The sequence below is a fragment of the Nannobrachium achirus genome (genome assembly GCF_963921795.1).
Source record: "Nannobrachium achirus genome assembly, chromosome: 18".
Lineage (NCBI taxonomy): Eukaryota > Metazoa > Chordata > Actinopteri > Myctophiformes > Myctophidae > Nannobrachium > Nannobrachium achirus.
The window spans coordinates 14,329,397-14,338,970 of NC_137825.1; positions in this window are offsets into that span (position 1 = coordinate 14,329,397).

Below are 9,574 nucleotides of genomic sequence, written 5' to 3' on the forward strand. Positions count from 1 at the left end.
TACAATTGTCCATAATGTTACTGCTGCTCCACTACATCTGACAGGCCTGTGTGTGCGTGCATCTGTGTGTGTGTGTGTGCTCTGCGTGTGTGCGTACCTGCGTCAGGCCCAGGTACTTGGTGACGTTGGCAGACATGCAGATCATGTCTCCCTCGGGGGACACGGCCAGGACGAAGCCCTCCAGCACCCTGAGGTAGATGTCTGTCTCCTCCCTGTCCTCCCACAGGCCTCTCACCTCCTCATTTTGCTCTACTCGTCTCTTCTTCCCCTTCACCTCCGTCGTCTCCTCACACCTGTATCCTAGGTTATCTCCTTCCTCCCCTCTCCTCGCCGGCAGTGGTCCGTGTCTTGCGGCAGCGTGTTGCTGTCGTGTCTTTGTCGGTGTTAGTCCACCAATACCTGGAACGTATTCAATGTCTTTCTTTAAAGAAGTGGTGCCATACTTTTGTACTTTTTCTGTTTTGTATGTGTCTACTCACAATGCATTGTTTTACATGTATTTCTATTATGAAATAGACATCTGATTAAAGCTTTTAAACATTTTCATCAGAAGAGTGCCTTGGTTTGTTCCCTTTTGTTTTACCTTTTGGGTACCTAACCAAAGAGCACCTTCATTACACTTCGCTGGACTTAAAAAAAATAACCACTTCAGCCCCAAATATATAAAAATAAGCTCACAATGCGTTGCATCACAGGGTCATAATTTTTCAGAGTTTTTTTGGGTGTTTTGGGGGGCCATTTACATTTTAGCTATATTTTCATTATACTCAAAATATGTTTTCCAATTTTTCCCTAAATAATGCATTATGTTCTTTGTAATTATACAAAGTATAATTAGGCCTATATGTATTTGGTGGGATGGCCAGTACGAAGTTAGATTACTTCAGAAAAAATATATGATTTAACATCACACTGTTGCCTCGAAATGTTTTATTTTTTATTTCAGATGTACAGTACATGGCCTGTCAGGATATACAGAAGTGGCTCTCAAAGTGAGGTCTGGGGAACCCAAGGGGCCCTTGAGAGGGTTCCACGGGGTCCCCAACAAAACGAGGAAGCAGTTTACTTTCACTATTATTCCATCGGCTATAAAAGGCAGCCCAATGTATAGAGAGGTGCAATTCTGGGAACTTGCTAGTGTGGTGACCTATTTATATATTTATTTATGTATTGTGTCACATCATCAAGACATCATGACCAATCCTCAAGCTTGCACCACTCTTCCACTGAACTCAATGAACTTTTGGGGTTTTGGGGTTTCTCTTTAATGATGGAGAGGGCCACTATATTTCCACCTTCACTCCAGAGGGCCACATTGTATATAGCTACGTACTTTGTCATTCTAGTATCTCATACAAAAGAAGCTCTGCGACGCGTTTTGAGCTTGTAGATCTGCTATTTTTACTTCTTTTGAATTAATTTGGAATCCTGAATTCTTTTTTGTAATATTTTTTTATTGGAATCCGGAAACGGAAATGTAACATTTTGATTGTTAACTTTATGACCTTAAATACAAATACGTTGGACATAAAAAAAAGACTAACATTTTAATACTACCATACTAGTCATTAAGCTACAAATATAGACTTAAGGAACTAAATCGGGTCATGTTTGCATGTTTGGAATTGGTGAAATCAATAATATATCAGTATTCTGATATCAACCTGCGGGCCGCATTCAGTGAAGGTGGGGGCCGCTTGTGGCGCCAGTTGTCCATGTATGCTCTAGATGAAATAATAATAAAACTGGACAAGAACTATAGTCTGGATGCCCAGTAGGCAACCATACTCATTAACCTTGGCGTGACCGTACCATAAGGGCACGGCAGGTATATACTGTATGCCTACATACCTGACAGCATGCAGCGTGTGTGCATGTAGATGACGGTGAGGTATAGGTCTATACATACATACCTGACAGCATGCAGCGTGTGTGCATGTATGACGGTGAAGTATAGGTCTATACATACATACCTGACAGCATGCAGCGTGTGTGCATGTAGCTGATGGTGAGGCGGATGACGGAGGGTTTGTCCAGGTGAGCGCGGACGGCCGCTGGGAGAGGCAGCAGCCTCGACAGCTCGTTCAACACGTCAGACTCTGCCTTGCGCCTGATCCTCGCTGCTTCACGACTCACAGCCCTGCACAGAGAGAGAGAGAGAGAGAGAGAGAGAGAGAGAGAGAGAGAGAGAGAGAGAGAGAGAGAGAGAGAGAGAGAGAGAGAGAGGTTCATATAGGTTCAGTGGTGGAAAGCAAAGTATGTACGTTTACAAGTAGGCCCTTACTGTATTCAAGTACAATGTGTCTGTTTGCCCCGTACCGGACTGTCATTAGTCAATTGGTGTCTGTTTGTACATACAGGTCACATTGGCCAAGCTTCGAGGGATACTTTATAAAATTAACTCATAAACAGCATCACTCACTTCACACTGGGTGCGATTATTATTATTTTTTTATTAGCCTATAGTATTTCCAATTTTCAGTATACTTTTTTCTACTCCACTACATCTCAAGCTTTAGTTACTAGTTACTTTATATTATCACAAAACATAAATTAACCATTTCAGCCACAAAATATATAAAATACGCTCACAATGCGTTGCATCGCAGACGCATTGTGCGCTTGTAGACCGTCCATTTTCAAAATAAGTTTATACAATTTTAACTTATATTTTGATGCCAATACTTTTGTACTTTTAAACAAATACATTTTGAATACTGGAAATATACTTAACACTTAGATGTAGATGACACTTAGATCTGCTATTTTCGAATGGCCAAAATGTAGCCTATATCAGGCCAAATTGAGTAATGTGTGTTTTGCAATAATAATAAAAATCTACAAAGTAACTAGTAAAAGGGACCCCAATTTAAACAAGCCAAAGGTGTTCTTGTGGTTATTATCCTTTTAGTTGACCTTGTACCTGTGAGCTGTAGCCTACTGCCCCGTAGGCCTAGCTTTTTCTATATGCAAACCTCTAATAAAATACTCATTCATTAATTCATTCATTCAATCAATCAATCAATCAATCAATCAATCAATCAATCAATCAATCAATCAATCAATCAATCATTCATTCATTCATTCATTCAATCAATCAATCAATCAATCAAACTAAAGCTTTCAAATGATTGTAGAGGAGTAAATAAAGTACAATATTTGGATCTTAGTGGAGTAAAAGTAAAAGTAGTCTATAGGAAATACTCAAGTAAAGTAAAAATAGCCTAGGCCTATACCTCAAAATCGTATACGTGGGTCAGTGACGTGACGCCCCAAAAAATGTGTTTTTAAAAAAACTTTAAATTGCAGGCATAAAAGTTATTTACTTTTGTTCTACTCACTCTCAACCTTATGGAAATACATTTTGTTTTTAGATATTTTATTGGAATCAGACTTTATTCAGCAGTTTGTTGTACTTGTGCCTAAAATCGTCATATGGTGTGACATGAAAATAATTGTTCATAAAATGAAAATGGAGTACATCTTTCTTAAGTTACTCACTTTATCAAAGTCCTTTATCATAACTAACCAGTGATCCACTATAGTTTTTTGAAAATTAATTATATCTGTATATTTTTTTCATAATCGACACTCTGTGTGAGGCCCATGTTCATGATCTTACAACATATTTTAAATGTATTCTGTCAAAACTTTCTCTAAAATTACACAAATATTTGTGACTCTTCCTGATAATATTCTCTATGTAATCCATAAACATTTTTTTGGTTTAATCATTAATAAAGGTATGATTTTTCACTATTTGGAATGTCACACCAAATGATTTAGTGTCACACCGTATGATCATATCTTCATGTGTCAAAGCAAACTGTGTTTTAACCTACCTATTAGTGAGTACTGAACTTTACTGATTGATTAAACAATTACCCTGGATAACATGGCCTTAATATTTCTGAACAGGATATTATTGTAGGGCTTTAACATGGGATAAGAAAGAATTGTAGTAGTAGATGGATGATGAGGATGTGCACAGGAATGCTACGCACACCTAAGTCTTCTGCCGGCCCACGGCAGAAGGATCCTAAAGAGACAATAAGGCGCATAGCCACACTTGGAGCCAAGGCAACATTTTATTAACACCAATTAGTGGAAACAGAACTCAGCATTCAGGTAAATTGCTTTTTTCCGAAGTCTCCTGAACTTGAACACAGCATTTTGTGTTGAACAAATGTAATTAGGAATCATGACATTACACCACATCTCCACTAGCTAAAGAGTGCTGGGTTGCGCAACTCCGAAAATAGCTGATCTACAAGCTCTCGCAGCACAACGTGTTGAGAGCTTGTAGATCAGCTATTTTCGCTAGTTTTGTCTCGGGTCCTACCTTAACACTGTCCAGTCCAGTGAGTGAAAGTACAAAAGTATTAGATCAGATTAGATTATACATTTAGACTGTATTGTACATCAGCCAGTCGTATTTGGTGAGGGTAGCAAACCGGCTGCCTTGTTGCGGTTCTGCTATGCCACAGACAACCTCCTCTTCGTAGAAAATGCAGTCTCGCCCCTTTGGCTCCTCTCTCCTTGCTGGGTCATTGTTTAGTTTCTCCCTGTACTTTCTCGTTCTCTCAGCACTTGTCATTTTCCAGCTGACAAAAGAAAATGGAATGTATAGTTTAAGACAAAGAGAAAATATTGTTTAGATTGAAACAATATGTTAAGGTTTCTGTGAAGGGGTTTCTGCTCTGTCTGATGAATTTGAAGTATCACTGAATGAAGCTAAATTACATTTTATGTAAAAATGTTTAAAACAAATGTTTAAATGTACAAAAGAAACATGGAACTTTGTTATTTATTGTTATATCTGTAGTTAAATACAGTATAAATCATATGGTGTGACAATCAAGTCATATGGCGTGACAAGCAGAGATGTCACACCATTATGATTAAGTGTCACACCATATTACGTTTTCTGCATTTAGGTTTACCTTGAGGCTACTATGTACACATTAGCATGCTAACAGCATGCTAGCTATAACAAAGCAACCTAGATCTACATGGAAATATGACCAAAACTTCAAATAACTTAAGCTTTTTTTAATGAAAAGGTGTCACACCAACAGACATCCAAAGTGGTGAGTTTGTCAAAGTTTCAACAAGATGGCATTTCATGAAAATGTTAAAATCATAACTCACCTCAGACACCTGTCATGCAGTTGTGCTGGGAGTGCTGAATAGCCTTACAGAAGAAGGACCTCTCTAGCCAATAGGTGTCCAAATAATTGCCTGTTTAATTTGTCCAAACTAGTGTCACACCAAATGATTTTGGTTTGGGGGACAAAATGTTTTTGATCAGAAATGACTGAAAACATTATGCTTTGACTTTGAAAAGATATAGGCTCACAAATAGACATTTTTTTTAGCCTAAATTCATTTTCAAATGATTTTTAGCAATTCTTTTTCTTAGTTTTATTCAAGTTCCCACTTTGAGAAACAAGGTCAGGACAGTCACACCATATGAGTTTTGCCATGTTTGGTTGAAAATTCTGAAGAAATGAGGAATGAAATGTTTTAATCTTGAGTAAGTTCACATAAAGCTTAATGTCCTGCACAATATTCAGAAGGTTTTTGACAAATATATTTTTAATTTATACATGTTTGACACCGAGGACAGCGAAAACGTTACGTCACGTCACCCACCCACGTACAGTAGGCTATACTTGAGTAAATGCACTAAGTTACTTTACACCACTGCTACTATGACCATAACATAACTCATTATTGAATTGCCTACTTTCACTACAATAAAATACTACTATGACATGTAGGCTTAGCTTAATATTAGGCTATACAATAAAGTGTTCAGAAGGCAGATGGGATGGAAGAAATATGGCTGATTAATTAAATTCAATGATTCAACATCTAACTTATTATATTCCATAACTTAATTTGGAAAATACTGAAGGTGACATTATGGCAACTTGGCAAGTGTCTAGTAGTTTACAGTAGTCCTCGTGGCGAGAGAGTGAAGACTACACGAGTCGGGACATCAACTTCACTCTCCTCCCCCTCCGGGAATGATTTTAACCTCTGATAGAAAAATAAATAAAACAATAAATAAATAAACATAATTCATATTTATTGTCGTACCTTTGTTTCTCCTTGTCTGCTGTTCTTTTACTACATCCATTGTCTGCTGTCATGGTGCACAACTTCATTCACAACGAGAGGTGACGGCCAAAAAAATATCTTTCAGGCGCGCCTGACGCACAGAAACACACAGGTGTACTGACTAACCACCCAGACCAGACTGGATCTCTGGATGAATGAATGGTGGCAGCCTGGCAGCAGGTGTCGCAGTCGCAACTCGCAAGGAAATAAACCAATGTTGTACACGGAACAGCGTGTGTTCTCCTCGGTCAGAGAAGAAACCTCCAACTATTTTTTTCTCTCCTCTCCTCTCCTCTGCGCGCTCCTTGACGCGCCGTGGAGCATGCAGTCGCACGGGCCTCCACCAGCTGTGTAACCTACCTAGCACTGTGATAGGACAGCTGTGTGGAGAAACGTCACATCTGTGCACGTGTGTGTGCAACACACATAGCACCAACTTTGTTCTGATCTCTGAAGCGATATAGAGTCTATTATTTGCATATAAAACAAGCAGAGTTAGCAGACATATTTCTTTATTATAGCCTATAGGCCAGAGGCGTCAATTGGGTATGGCAAGCTATGGCAGCTGCCATACCTTGGCTACAGGGGGAAATAATAAAATGTACTTTTTATTGCGCCTGTTGCTAAGGTATGGCAACATGACTGGTGTCTTGCACAAGCGCGACACCAGTCATGTTGTCATACCTTAGATTTTGCTGAACTGACGCCACTGATATAGGCCTATAATATAGGGAATTTATGGTTATTATATATTTTTCTTTTTATAATTTAGAGTTGCCAATAAATTCTTTTAGACCGTTTCCCCCCATTTAAACAAACACATTCCGGGTATAATGTCTGTGTAGACATTTTCACAATATCAGATAGGCTTTTAGTGTCCACCGTCCAGAACTTTAGCTATATCTAGTTTGCCAAATTTGGATATAGTGTAGACACAAAATAATATAATTCTAATTAGTCAACAATAATAATGTGTCCTGCTCTTCCAGAAATAAGGTTAATGAATTAATACTGCTCCAATACAATACTGCCTGTGTTATGTATAGCTATACACGGAAATACAACTTTGGTTGTGATATGAATCCAATGTTTAACATGAATCCAATATGTACACTAGTGTAGGCCTAGTGGGTCCCTGCTTCATCTTTCTCTCAGCTAAGGGGTCCTTGGCCTGAAAACAATGGAAGACCCCCTGGTAATTGCCTATAACCTTTTCAGGCTATGACCCCCAAAATAATAATTTGAACTGGGGACCCCCCCACCCCCACAAGCATTAAGAATTGTTATTATTTGACAATTTGGCCAATGTTTGACCAGTTTTTATATTATAGCATAGTTTTTTGATTCCTTTTGATGCAGTAATTGTCTTTTTATTTTCGTTCTTTTTTTGAGCGTCGCTACAGTATAACCGCTCCTACATCTGTCTTTGTGTGTATGTACAGTATGTATGTCAGTCCCGCGGTCATCTGGGGAACCCACAGGTATATAAGATGAATGTAAAGTGCAGGTGGTTCAACCAGTAGTCTCGCGTAGCCAGACAACTATTCCACAATTATCTCTGAATGCAATACATAGTCTGGAACTACAGCTCCCGAACGGCGAGTATCGTAACTTGTAAGTAGTCACTGCTTCACTGAACTGTGTAGTCCCATTGGAAACCTAACAGAAACACACTAGTACACTACAGTCAGAGTCACAATGCACATTCTTGTTACTGTATGTGTATACTGTGTATAGTCTAAGAAAACATATGAAAACATCATGGAAGTAACACCAACACCACCAGAGAAAGACGAAATAACGCCCCCAAAAATATTGAAAGAAGACATTCCAGTAGGACTTAGTGCGTCACATCCGCTTTATCCCATACTCATCATAAGACTTCCGTTGCCCCAGACTGTATGATGGGAGCATTTGCAAATCGCGGGAGTCAACAGTCTGGCCACGCGAGACTAAACGTAACGTGCAGGTGGTTCAATCAGAGACAGAAATAAGACACATCAGTCCAGAGGGAGAAGGTGATTGTATTGTAGACAGCTCAGTGTTTAATGGAATCAAACCGGAGCAGATGGGCTCGGCCCCCGGCTGTTATAATACACTACATTTGGCACAGAGTTTAGATAGTGTGTGAGCAAAGAGAAAACGGCCCTGACCCCCCCCCCCCCCCCCCGCCCCGGGTGCACCAAGCTTTCACTATATAACACAGACTCTATACTGCACATAAAGAGGGGCTCCAGCCGGCCCCATATATATACAACACTGTACAGTATTAACACACACTAAACCACGTTCCTCCTTCTCGTGTGAGTGCGCGTTAAACAAAAAAAAAAGCCTGATTGTTGCTCTCTGCCGTGCGCCGGTGAAACGTTGCGCGCGACGGAAATAGCCGAGCTGCTGAGTATACGGGGGTTGTTGTTGTTTGACCAATTTCAAAGTCGTTGAGGGTAGCAGAAAACGAAATAAATCCCGCACACATTGTCTTCATAATGCCAAAGACATCTGTGATTCTATAATGAGAAAACACACTTCAGTCCTAAGACCGTTCCATCTAGTAAATGAAAAGATTACCCGATCCAAGGTCTCTTCTTGATAGGGTAACCTTGCGTTTTCTCAATTTGCACGTGAAGGCGGTGTGTGCTATATATCTTTTAAAGATATTTTGGGGGATGTTTCTCCCTTTATCGATAGTAATAGGTTGACAGGACACGTACTTCGGGCTCGGGAATCGAAAAACTCTCTTACGCACCTGTGGCTCTGCACTGTAGGTGAGCAAAAGGCGTGTTTCTCAAAGTCAATTGAGAGTGAATTGCTTGGAGCAGTGTTTCTCAAAGTGGATTCTAGGGACTCTGTGGGTTCCTTTAGCGGGGTCTAAATTGACCCATACAAGTCTGTAACTCTGACAGTGTACAAATGGAACCACATTTGTACACTGTCAGAGTTAAGGGGAAGGCCTTGAAATGTGAAAGTCGGAGAAATGCTGGCTTGGAGGATGAGCTAACAGGGGCTGTCTCAGAGCCTGCATTGAGTGGGTGGTTTCGGGACTCTGTTCACGGCTCACCAGCGTTTGTCTTATAGTTCTGCATCGTACCGAAGAATGTCACGATCGATCAGAATAAACACACTCTTCAAGCGATTCTGATTCTTCCCCACAGCCGCCGATGTTTTTAAAGACGCCACTCGACGTTTGTAGATTCTTTGGCTATTTCCGGGGCGCGGCGGCAGCTACACCGGCACACAGACAGGTTTAAACCAGACCTAAGAGAGAATAGGAAGAGAGGAGAGAGGAAGGGGAATTCATAGCGTGTGTGCGTGTGCGTGTGCGTGTGCGTGTGTGTGTGTGTGTGTGCGCGTGTGTGTGTTTATATATTCAGATGCTGGTTTCTTCACATGTCCGGTAGCCTGGCTGTAATGTAATAATAGACCTATAATAGTATACAGAGTTATAGTG